This window comes from Phoca vitulina, unplaced genomic scaffold, assembly GCF_004348235.1.
Source record: "Phoca vitulina isolate PV1807 unplaced genomic scaffold, GSC_HSeal_1.0 scaffold67, whole genome shotgun sequence".
NCBI classification, from domain to species: domain Eukaryota; kingdom Metazoa; phylum Chordata; class Mammalia; order Carnivora; family Phocidae; genus Phoca; species Phoca vitulina.
Window position 1 is genome coordinate 1,237,526 of NW_022589770.1, and position 13,289 is coordinate 1,250,814.

The 13,289-nt window shown below is 38.2% G+C and overlaps 1 long non-coding RNA gene across 2 annotated transcripts in view; it reads right to left on the reverse strand.

Annotated features, from left to right (window-relative positions):
- LOC116624480 overlaps positions 1-13,289 on the reverse strand; it is a 57,063-nt gene that overhangs the window by 22,782 nt on the left and 20,992 nt on the right. For both annotated transcript variants that reach the window (XR_004297898.1, XR_004297897.1), the window contains one exon: positions 11,245-11,357. This is a non-coding gene — a long non-coding RNA (uncharacterized LOC116624480). The remainder of the gene's footprint in view (positions 1-11,244; positions 11,358-13,289) is intronic.

The window sequence follows — 13,289 nt, forward strand, 5'->3', positions numbered from 1 at the left end:
TAACTTTTCTAAGAGTTGGCATCCTGGTTTGTAAAATGCAGCTACTAATAAATACTTACCTCACAGCGTTGTGGTGAGAATCTAATGAACTATTGCATATCAAAATCCAGCACAATGCCTCATGACAAGTAAATACATAGAAAGTGTTATTGTAAATATATGTTAATTAATTTTAAAGATCTTGGATTCCTGAGGGATTCCCCAAAATAACTTACTTTTTCTGGGGCAAGAATGTCCTGGCATACTTGAAGCAAACACAGTATCTAGCAGATTTCTTTTAGCCATAAAACCCAATATTTAAGATAGAGCATGTTTGTAGGCTGTGCTCACAGCAGTCTCAAGGCCTCCATGGCAGTCCTGGGAGGTGCCTTGGCACTCTGTTGGAAAACTACTAAAAGACTTCTATCTCCATCACAGACCTGCTACCTCATCACTCATTGGCTCCTCCTGCTGGGTGGTCAAGGAAGCCAATTAGGTCAATAATATCCTAGATTGTGGTAACAAAGCAAATTTAAAAAAAAAAATTGACCCTGGAAAATCCAGATACAATAAAACTCCAAACTTTAAGTAGTAAAAAGAAAAAGGAAAAGATTATATTAGAAGAATTAAAGAAAAAAAGTTATAATTTTATAAGAGAGAAGAAAGAAAGAAAAAGAAAGAAAGGAAGAAAGGAAGAAAGGAAGGAAGGAAGGAAGAAAAGGAAGGAAGGAAGAAAGAAAGGCAGTCCCTGAGCTTTCTAACAGCCAAGGCAAAGTGGGAAAAACTGAAGATTTCTTAAGTTCCATTCTCCGCTTAAAATACATTGACCAAATTGTAGAAGAGACAAGCATTTTCCTGCTCTCATTCTCTGAGATTCATTTCTCAGGTAAATGTCAAAATAAGAAATATTAAGCAACATGATATATGCATCCTCAATATCAAGTTTGAAGTGATTTTTTTTCAATGAAATGATATTCTATATTGCACATATGGCTCATTTTTGTCCCTACTCAGTCCTCATTAAAAACAAATGACATCATCATAAGTGATAATTCTATACATCTAGTGTTGCAGAGAGGTGGTTCAAGTCTACATGGAGATAGTCAAAAAAAGAGCTGAAGTTCAAGGTCCTGTAGATGAAGCTGTTCAAGATGAAGGTAATTAAGATAGAGGATAATAAAGAATTGTAAAGGCAAGAAATCAGAAGGGCCATTAATTTAGATGAAATTGAAATACCTTACCAGTTTGTGATCCAGATGATAAAATCTAGTTCTCAGAAATGAAAAGACTTTCCAAGAACTGTGCAGATGGCAGAATCAAGAATGGGGATGGCGGGGGGGGGGGGGGGGGGGGGGGGGGGGGGAGAGAGAGAGGAGGGAGGAGAAAAAGGGGGGGGGGGGGGGGTTGGGGGGAGGTGCTAAGAAAGTGAACTGAAGAAATATATGGAGTGCTTGCAAAAGCCAGGCCCTCTACTAGATGCTCTTCACAGTGAATCATGGACTCCTCACAAACACTCAGCATGGTCTTACAGTCTCTGAGAAGTGGAGGCAGGTGTCAAGCACATTTGTGCTCCAAACTGTGCTTTCGGCATCCCTCCATGTGAGCCATGGAAATGACGCTATGGGTCACTGAGGAGAAGGGGGGAGGGGAGAGGGGAGTGAGACAGAGACCCACAGAGAAAGAGAGAGAGAGAGAGAGCATGTGCTAAAAAGTGGCACAGAGGACCAAAAACTATGCAAACCCTCACATCCTGTGAGTTTCAGGTACATCAAGACAGTGTGGTCTCTACAATGAGAGCTTTACTGGGAAAGTGGGATATCGGTCCTTCTTGTGTAGAGACCCAAAAAAGTGAGAAAAGAGTTGAAGATAAAAAGGAAGGGTAAGAAAAAGAGCATGGGGAGAGGACGGCAGGCAGTGTGGGAACTAGCTGGTAGAGAAAAGGGCTGCTGAAGGTCCATCAGTGATCCGGAAGAAAAATTGTTGACTCCGTTAAAATGACTCCACGCAGACAGCAAATAGAATGTTGGCAGAGAGTCAGGGCATTTCTGGTCCTGAGCAGCAGACCCTCCCCTTTTTAGTCCTCCCCTCAGCCCCCTCCTACCTTCAGCAAAGCAGCTGGTGCTGGGTTACCTACCAACATCCTCTCCCCTCCACATACCCACCCCCTCAGGCAATGTGTTCTTTTATGACACCTGATCACTTTTAAAATTCCTTGCCATCTGTCCAATCTTACACACTTCCACTAGATCTTACCAGTTTTTAAAACTTGGGGGGGGCAGGGATTAAATGCAGGGATAAGACATGATTTGCCCAATTTCCATGTGAATCTAGATATGAGCCCCTCTCATTCATGAATTTATACTCACAATTCTCGGAAAACAACTTCATTTCCTGTTTTTTTTTTTAATATTCATATTCTGCTTTATGGAGGTTAAATAAAGCCATCTACCAAACAAAGTGCCTGTACTTCTGCTTGTAATTGAATCATAAGACCATTTGTACATAAAAAAATAATAATACCAACCATCATAAAAAGCAGGCTGGGGTCGTTAAAAATTAATCCCTTGCTGCTATCATGAAGGACAGTGAGGACGGTTGGACAGCAAAAGGACGTGCACATGTGGAAACTGTGCAGATGAGACTTGGTTTGCAGAGAAAAGGGCGTCGGCTGACAGAAATAGTCTAGACATGTCTTATAGATGGGTGATTCCAGAGTTCATAGAATCCTCTAAGGAAGGATGTTTAACCCGCAACAGGAAATTTTAAGTAGATGACTTCTCTTCACACAGCTAATAAGCAGAAGGGGTATCTCCAGGGGACAGGAATGAGGAACTAGAAAATATCACCCTATTCCCTTGATAGTAAGACAACAATTTAATAAGAGCTTTTGGCTTGTTTGTTGGATATGGGGGAGGGAGGAGGAAGAAAGCAGAGGGAAGGAAAACAAAGAGACACTACCTAAACATGCCTGTTGAATATAAGCCATATTCCATTTCAGAAATGTCAAAATATATGAAAATGTGCATCTTAAAATCAAGAAAATATGTTAATAAAGCTAATAATATCTTTTGTAAAAAGTACTTTTTGTAAACGGTAAGTATTTGCTCTTTCTTCACGGTCATTTGAATGTCCCTGTTAATCTTGTAAAGTCCCTATTAAAGTACATACTTTGAAATATAGGTTAAAATTTAGAGACTTGGTGGAAACATAATTTCATTTATTACATAATCAATCTCTTACATTTGATAATCGAGTCTTAATTATAATATGAAATGGCAAAAGGGTTATTTTATTTTATTCTTTTAAGATTTATTTATTTATTTTGGGGGGCAGAGGGAGAGAGAGAATCTCAGTCAGACTCCCCACTGAGTGCAGAGCCCAATGCAGGGCTCCATCTCACAACTTTGAGATCGTGACCCTGAGATCATGACCCGAGCCAAAATCAAGAGTTGGACGCTTAACCAACTGAGCCACCCAGGTGCCCCAAAAGGGTTCTTTCAAACAGGCAAACAATGTAATTACAGTTTCCTGATGTATTCTATATATGCCAAATTTCATATGTATAATACTTCATATGGCCATTATAAAAATTAATATATATAAAGTGTGTGTATATATATATAAAGTGAACATATTATACATGTATAAATTCACTCATTGGGAACAGGTTTGCTCAAAGATCTTTACTTAATGATTAGTTGAACCCACTTTTGATTGGCTATTTATCTGTTCTTTTTTGGGGGGGGGACGGGGGAAGCAGGCTTCCCGCTGAGCGGGGAGCCCGATGTGGGACTCGATCCCAGGACCCTGGGATCATGACCTGAGCCAAAGGCAGACACCCAAAGACCGAGCCACCCAGGAGCCCATTATACTCTCTTTTGGCTCTTTTGGGCAATTAACCTCTTAGTGCAGTTTGAAATGGCCAAGATAAAACCAATTCTGGTTGGGTTCTCGGCATAATTCACTACAGTTGCTTCTTCTATTTCTATTGATGCATTTGTGCAGTGATACAAACCAACAGACTGAACCGAAGATCTAAGAGTGAAGCTACCCTAATCTGGGTGCACTCTAACATAGTAAGCCCGAGAAAGCGCAGTCTTTCCTGAAGAATGTAAATTGGGCATCTACACCATAACGGAGCTGGTGCTTCTCCAAACCCTGTACACCAGATGTGAAATTGTTATGTTACTACTCATCACAAAGAAATACATTCATTCTACAAATATTTATTGAGTGCCTACTATTGGTTTGCATTATGCTTGATGCCAGTGGTACACAATAGTGTGGCAGAGATAGGTAGATGCCACCAAAATTTCATGCTCCTTCTTCTAGTGTTGAGGTGCTCCTACAAAGAAGTTATATGTCCCCAAACCCCCTTGCACCTTAGGTGCGGCCATGGGAGCAGTTCTTATCATCAGAGTACATTTGCAAGCGATACATGTCACTTCTAGGTCAAGGTGATTTTTTTTTTAAAAAGATTTTATTTATTTATTTGAGGGAGAGATCACAAGCAGGTAAAGGGTTAGAGGGAGAGGGAGAGGCAGATTCCCCATTGAGCAGGGAACCCAATGTGGGGTTCGATTCCAGGACCCTGGGATCATGACTTGAACCAAAGGCAGATGCTTAACCAACTGAGCCACCTGGGCACCCCTGGGTCAAGGTGATTTTAAATGGGTGCTTTCTCTATCCTCTATTCTCCCTCATGGAAGCAGAGGACTCTGAGGTCCTAGAGGACAGTAGAGCTATAAGATGGAAAAAGCCTGGGTCCCTAATAACCACGTGAGGGAAGCCACTCACCAACCAGCTGGGAATAAGGAGAATTTAACTATGCAAAAAGAGAAAGACCAGCAGAGAGAAAAGCATGTATAAGGTTTCCCTCGCAGGAAAGTACATATGTGAGGGACTAAAACAGACCAGAATGTCCCTGCTAATACCAGCAACTGGTTGCCAAATACCATGTAAGTCATTGGTGGGGGGGGGCGGTGTGTGTGGAACCTTCGGGGCCATCAAAAAACAAAAAATTCTGATTAAGGTTAAAAAAACAGAGCGAAAAATGAATGGATAATAACATCTGTCCCAACACGGAAGTCTTTGGTACTAGTTCTGCTCTATTACCCATTACGCTGGCTGCCATTGTTGTGTACAGATCCTTATGTTTTATAATTCAGTATGATATTATGAACTTGAGACGTTGAATGTTCAGAAGGGGGATACCAAAGAACCTATTTGTTCAGAAAATGTTCAAAATCTGATAAATACATATTAGAAGAAAATCTAAATATATTATATTTCCTTTAATTTGGAAGATAAAAATTAGTCTTTGCATGGGCTCCAAGGAGTCTATAAATCTCCTGAAACTGCAGGCAAAAGTCTATGGGTTTTGTGCAGAGATGCCTTTTTCTAGGGATTGGTTCCACACACATATCTGATTTTACAAGATTAGAACTAAATGGATTAGTGTCTGAAATATTTAGAAGTAAGGCAGAGAATCAAACAGTCCAAACGATGCCAAGAAAAAATTAGTGAAGTGCTGAATTTTAAGTGACTAGTAATTAGGCGAGAACAGGGTTTAGAATGGAAATTGGCCCAGGGCCCATCCAATGAACTAAGCAACCTTCCAGTTATTATTTCATTGGTATAACCAATATATCCTCAGAGGCCATATTTTATTTTCTGCAACAAATTGGAAAAGGAAAAAATCAGAGTTAGAAATATTAAGTGCCTTTTTCAGAACTTGCAGGAGAATCCCAGGCCCCCTCTAGTTACTGCTTTTTGCTCTTAACTGGCTGATTATTCCCATAAAATTGAAATGAGTGCCAAGACAGCTCTTACCCTCAAAATTTAGATGTCATCTCTGTGTTAGAGCCCAATGTTTGCAGTGATTAACTTAATAGGGAAGTTCTCTCACATTAGCCAAAATCTATATTCTGCTCTACCTTGAAAAAGAATGAACATTTTTCAATGTTCATTCAAATTGCAGACCAATCAGTGTGAAAGATGATCTTTTAGAATTCTCTGAGTTTTCTTTTCACCACATTTCAGGACTACATTGTCCAACTGCATATCTGACATAATGAGGAAACAGTTTTCAGACATGATTTTTCCAGTGTTCATCACAGTTATGCTTCATCTCTGTTTTGGAAACTTAGATATCATTTGCAAGATCTTTCTAAATAGAGGATTCATTTTTTTATTCCACATACAGGACCTGCTGCTAAACTTACAAAGAGATGCCTAATGTCTAAATGGTGATAGTACTTTAGTAAGTACTTTAGTAAGAGGGCCATAAAAACGGTCAAATTCTGGCATGGGTGTGTTCTGGAAACCCACTGCCCCTCATGTGGGAAGACCACTCCCCACAACCCACCCCAGAACTATAACTGACTTCCACTATCCACTTTGGAATACAGCACAAGTCGTTGACCCTGATACCCATTCTTCCTATCTTTCCTAAGAATGGCACCTTGATTTTTAGTTAGGCATATTATTACTCAAAACTTTTTAAATTACCTTTTACTATGTAGAATGTGACCATATGATAAGTCTGAACAAGATATTGATGGGTATGATGGAATGGCTTATAACATAGCAACATTCCCACTAAGAACGAATTAGCACAAAATAAGCAAACAACAAATATGTTTAAAGTCACTAAAGGACTGCTAAAGCAACCAGAATTAGAGGGCCCAAAATTCTGGAGAGCAAGCAACAATGGAGAGGTGAACTGAGCATCTGGAACTGCTTTTTCTCTGAGGGTATATGTCCATTTGGAGCTGGGGCAAGAGGCTGAGAACCTAGGCTTTGCACACACAGAGGGCTGCTGAGGGCCGATAGAGAAACAAGTAAAGATTTTGGTGGTTTCATGGGGCCAGCGAGTCAAAATTAGAGACATCATAAGACAAGACAGAGTGTGTGTTGGGAGGGGAGTGGGCACAGAGAAGTAAGCCTGACGTGCGGCTGGTTGATTCCTTTAACTAATTATCAGATTCTGAAACTACACAGTGCAAGAGGCTAAGAAGCTAAGCAGAAAGAAAGCCTCTGGAAAACAGAACAGAGTTTTAGCTAAAGGTCAAGGATTAGAGTTCAGGACCTTCTGGAAAGAAAGGCCCAGAGAACAGGTCAGGCCCTGAAGGGCTAATTATAGCTTAAGAGCAGAGGAGAATATAGGTAGGTAGGGACTTAGTAAAACTACAGAGCTCAGTGCCTAAATGAAGTGAGATAATCAGACCCAATTCTTTCTCCCTAGAAAGGAAAATGGTGAATACTTTCTGGAAGGAGCTAAAATCATCTGGGGGCTATATAGTAATAAACAATGTTTGGCATTCAATAAAAATTATTACACATGCCAAGAGACAGTACAATATGACTTAAAATTAAGGGAAAAAATGAGGTAACAGATGTAGGACCACAGGTGGCTTTAAAATAGCAGTGACTAATACGTTAGACAAAACAGATGAAAAACATGGAGAATTTCATCACAGAATGATAATAAAAAGAATCATTGTTAGGAATGTTCCCTATAAGCATGTTTTACTTTTGAGTTTAAAAGAAGAAAAATGGGGGCGCCTGAGTGGCTCAGGAAATTCTAGGACTGAGAAGCCCAATACTTGAAACTCGGGTTTACCAGCCAATTAGAGATAGCAATAAAGAGGATTACTGAGGTGGAAGAGAGCTTGCTAGGAAATATCTAGAGGGAAGCACTAAGAAAAAAAAAGGATTAAAAATTTACAAGAGTATAATACACACATAATAAAAAACCAAATGTAAATATAATTGGATTTCCAGAAGGAGAGAAGAAAAAATATGAGAAAGAAAAAAAAAAAAGGAGAGATCATGGGCAACTGATTTTTTTACATATCAGCTAAGAAAAAAAAAAAAAGCCTATTACCTTCAAAAACAAAATCAGAACTTAAGTCAGAAGATAACAAGATGACATCTTGAAAGTGATGAAAGGAAATAACTTTAATGAAGGGCACAACACAGGGAATATAGCAATGGTACTGTAATAGCATTGTATGATGACAGATGGGAGCTACCCTTACAAGCACAGCATAACGTATAGACTTGTACACCTGACACTAATGTAACATTGTGTGTCAATGATATTTTAATAAAAACAAGAGAAAAAAAGGAAATAAGTTTAAAACTAAAATTCTATATTTAGTAAAATTATCCTTCAAAAATTAAGGCAAAATAAGGAAGTTTTCAAACAAACGAAATGTAATTTTTACCAGAAAACGTGTACTAATGGAAGTTTTCCAGACCAAAAAAAAAAAAAAAAAAAAAATTATCCCAGAATGAAACACAAAAATGCAAGAAGTAAGGAAGAACAATGGAAAGGATAAATAAAACTACTGAGAATACAAAACAATGTCTTTCAGGGTTTTAAAATAAGGTTAATAGAGGGATAATTGAGTTAAGATGATCTAAAGGTTTTAATATTAGGAAAGTGGTAGAAGATAATCCATATTAGACTATAATAAATCAGGACTGCATTATGAAATCTCATAACTTCTAAAGAAATAGTGAAAGGATAGAAAAATAACAGTTGATAAAGGGGAAAATGGAATGATAAAAATTGATTACTCCAAAAGAAGTCCAGAAAAAAAGAGAAAAAGATAAATAGACCAGTCAAATAGAAGTCTGACATATGTTAAAACCAAATATATTAGTAATCATAGCATATGCAAATGAACCCATTGCAAATTTAAGTTTGTGATGTAGATGAACCAAATGCTCCAAATATTTGGAAAGATATGCAGCAAACTGCTAACTCTGGCACCTCTGCGGAGTGAAAACTGGGGAAAAATAAGGAGACTGATTTTATTTTCCAAAATGTTGATTGTTAGGAATGTTCCCTATAAGCATGTTTTACTTTTGAGTTTAAAAGAAGAAAAATGGGGGCGCCTGGGTGGCTCAGTCGGTTAAGCGTCTGCCTCCAGCTCAGGTCATGATCCCAGGGTCCTGGGATCGAGCCCCGCATCGGGCTCTCTGCTCAGTGGGGAGCCTGCTTCTCCCTCTCCCTCTGTATACTGCTCTGCCTACTTGTGCTCTCTCTGTCAAATAAATAAATAAAATCTTTAAAAAAAAAAAAAAAGAAAGAAGGAAGAAAAATGTGGGCGCCTGGATGGCTCAGCTAGTTAAGCGACTGCTTTTGGCTCAGGTCATGATCCCAGAGTCGTGGGATCGAGTCCCACATCGGGCTCCCGGCTCACTGGGGAGCCTGCTTCTCCCTCTGACCCTCTCCCCTCTCATGCTGTTTCTCTCTCTCTCTCTCTCAAATAAATAAATAAAATCTTTTTTAAAAATTAAAAAATAAATAAAAGAAGAAAAATGTGATATTTTATATACCTATTTAGCCAAATATTCTATAAGTTTTATCCATTTCTTCCTGTGGACCTCACACATTTCTTGCTAAGGTTATCCTTAACATTGCCTATTATATGGTTTAAAAAATTATTGTGGTGAGATCTCAATGTCCATTTTGTTTTCTAACAAGTTACTGGTTATATAAAATAGAGCTATGAATTTTATCATGGTTTTTCTTAGAACCAGCTACCTTACAGGATTCATTAACTGAATTAACACTCCTCTTTCAAATATTAGGATATTTTATCATCTTGGGATACACAAGTACTCCCTCTTTCTACTTTATTATGAATGTGTATAATTCTAACAAACTTTGAAACCCATTGCCACCTGCGACCATTAAAGCTGACCAGCTCTTCATGTTCTCAATATAGTTCCTAGTTTTTCTTCCCTATTTATACAATTTTTTTTAAAAAACATCTAGTCTTTATAGACAGACACTTTATTAATAGATTAGATAAAATGCCTATAAATATGAACTTCATCTGCTCCACCAGATGCTCACCCTCACACACTGAGTTCCCTCTACTCTGGATATCCATGCTCCCTTGATTTGTACCTGGTCTCCTGGGACTGTGCCTTGCCTAGCTACAAGGGCTCTTGGAGGAGGTGGGACAATCCTGGTTCCAAGCCAATGTCCCCTCATCCTCAGGACCTCCTATCTGCAATTCAGGCCTTCCTTACGGTGCCCTACTCACTCAGGGCTAAATTTCTCTTTGTTGTTTCTTAGGATCCCAGCCACAGTCTAGTTTTTTATGGCCCAGGGGTATAAAATCAGAGTTTCCCAAAGTGTGAAATATTCTGGAGGCTGTTGATTAGCATGCCGAGGAAATAATTTTTTTGCCAGGTACATGTTTTCAAAATCCTTAAAATTTTAAAGTTTTTATTTCTTTGTATTCTGTTGTATCTCAGAGCATTTAACTTGTTCCTGTGTAATAGAAAAATCCAACAGGGTTTGGTGTCATTTTAAAATTCATTGTTGATGGATTTCTTTTTTTTTAACATAAGCATAAAGAAGGAAACCAAAAACTAGCCAATCACTCTATCCCCCAGATAACTCCTGTGGACATTAAAAAAAAAAAAAAAAAAAAAAAAACTGTATATAATTGGAAAGTAAGTAACAGAAGAATGAAACAAAAGGTGAAGAGTATACTCATTAGCTAATTTATTTGCAGATATGTAACTAGTGGTCCTGAGGGAACCAGAAGTAAAACTCAGATGTTGCAGTCTTTGGAGGTCCAGCCCCTCTTCAATAAGCCCTCTTTGTGGTCTGGATAGTGTTAAAAAAAAAAAAAAAAAAAAGACAAAAGGCCCCAAATGGAGTCACTTGGGCTAAGCCCCTATCACCAAGCCAAGACTTACTACCTAACTTAATTATATTCAACCTCTCCCAGGAGTGGAAATTTATACCAGTCAATCTGGAATTATCTGATCAGCACTAGTAGGGTAATCTGCCTGATAGACCCCTGCCATCCCCCAAAAGAAGATGACCTTGCCTGAAACCATCTGTGTTTTGTTTTTATAATTCCTTTCTGCCCTCTTGTGTCTGTAAGTCTTTCATTTTGTGCAGCTCTTCGCAGCTCCTTTCTATTTGCTAGATGGGATGCTACCCAATTCATGAATTGCTGAATAAAGCCAGTAAGACTTATAAAATTTACTCAGTTGAATTTTGTTTTTTAACAGTAGAAAAACCTTCTTAAATAATCTTGGAATGTTCACTTTCCATATTGTATCAGAAAACTCTTGTTTTAGAGCTGTTAGTCATTATTCTAAAGACAAGGAGTTCTGTGGTCAAATACTCTTTATGTAAATGTCATCCATTTCTTTCATGTGCATTCCAGTTTCATTACTCACATGCCTTTTAAAACAGATTGCATGTGTGTCCTTCAGACTTACCAGAGATGAGAGAGAATACTGCAGTAGTTTCACAAACATCTGTCTAATCTGGTAATGCTGACACTATCGTGGTGGTTTTATTTCAGGCACCTTCCAGCACCATCTATATTTAACTGTAAAAAAAAAAAAAAAGAAAAAAAATAGAAACTATTTCTTTTAGGAGTCTGAAACAAGATCTAGAAAGAACCCAAAAAGATTACTCAGTATAATTCCCCATCTATAGGGAGTCCTTAGGTAGCAGAACCCAAATTTATCTACCTGCATTTCCCCCATAGTTCCTTCTATTTAGAATTTGCTCTATAAATGTTCTCTGAATTGACTGGGAGTCCTATCCATTCAGAATGGATGACTACGCGTTAATGATTTTTCAGGTGGTCATGCTGTTCATCACAAAAAAAAGGTCCTGAGGCCCTGACTCTGAACAAATGAGGAATCAGAGTCACGATGTTGGAACGGGTATAAAGTAGCCCTTATGCAAGGGAACTCCAAGTACTTTACAGTGTCACAGGGCAATCATTTTTGTTTAACGCAGAGGCCTCTGGGAAACAATCTGAGGGTTTCGGAGGGGAGGGGGATGGGGCAGCCAGGGGATGGGCATTCAGAAGGGCACGTGTTGTGATGAGCACTGGGTGTTATATGCAACTACTGAATCACTGAACACGACATCAAAAACTAATGATGTACTCTACAGTGGCTAACTGAACATAATAAAAAAAATAAAATAAAATAAAAAATAAAGCAGAGGCCTTTCAGTAGCCATAGAATCAGAGGAGGTGGGGGCCCTGTCTGCAGTTTGAAATGGCAGATTTCCGCCAATTACAATCAGCTTTTAAAATACTTTCATATCCAGTTTTATTCAAATATGCCACCTTTGTAGTTATAGTAACCCGGTTATATTTAGATTTGGTTGCAGCTACCAGTCTACTTAAGCCATTCATTTTATGCTCCCTCCTAAATGCACCAGGTTTCTCTCCCCTTTGTTCTTTCTAATAGAATCCACTGTTGCGCTCTTTTCTTCTAACATGTTCGTTCACCCTAAAGGATGTGAGAAAAGCAAAATAAAATATCATATTGAATAACAAAATTAAGAAACAGCTTCCTAGACTAACAGGAAAGGCAAGATGATGTCGCTGTGTTCAGATATATGGCAGGAGCTAAGTTCTTACATATATTTCAAACCTATAACATTCCTTTTGTCCCTTGTTACCATAAAGATATGCCACTTAACTGACTTAAATTCCTGAGATTATAAATGGTCCCATTTGGGTTATAAAATTCAAGGGTCAGACCAGTAAGATTGTTTCCAAAAGAGGAGAGAATCCAAATGCTAGAGAGACTTTAAGTCCATTTTCTGTTTGTTTGTTTGTTTTTTAATTTATAAAGGAAAAATTTCAAATGAGATAGAAGACATCATGTAAAGTTAGCATTTTCCCCTGTATTTCTGTTTTAGGATCTGTTTTGACATCTGATTTTATGTTTACAGAAACGGATTTTCGAATCCATTCTATTTAGAAACAGGCATCAAAATTCAGAGCAGAAGAAACCTCAGTTTATCTCATCCAGAGCCTTTATTTTGCAGGTGAGAAAACTGAAGCTGCAAAGAAATGAGGGACCTAATCAGGGTCATACATCTAGATAATGGCTCAAGTCAAGCCCCCTACTCCTGATTTGTGTGTTCTTCCCGTGACATGCCCAATCTTCACACCATGCTGATTCTACCACATTCCTTAAAACTTTAAATTTCAGAATTTTATATCTTGCTATGATTTTTCCAGATAAGTAAATTTTAAAATAAAATTAAATAATACTCTTTAGCTTAAATTATCCTAATACCAATAAACAGCACACCCTTTCTAATTTCATCTAGTTTAGCAATCAAAGATAGAATGAAATGAGGCAAAGAAAAAGTTTTGATTTAGTTTTTAGGAGGAAAAAATGGCATGCATGCATTCATTCATTCATTATACAAGCATTAATTCATTGTGACATTTTAGATAAGACAATTTACTGGAAAGCTAATACATCTTAAGCCTCAGGGACCCACA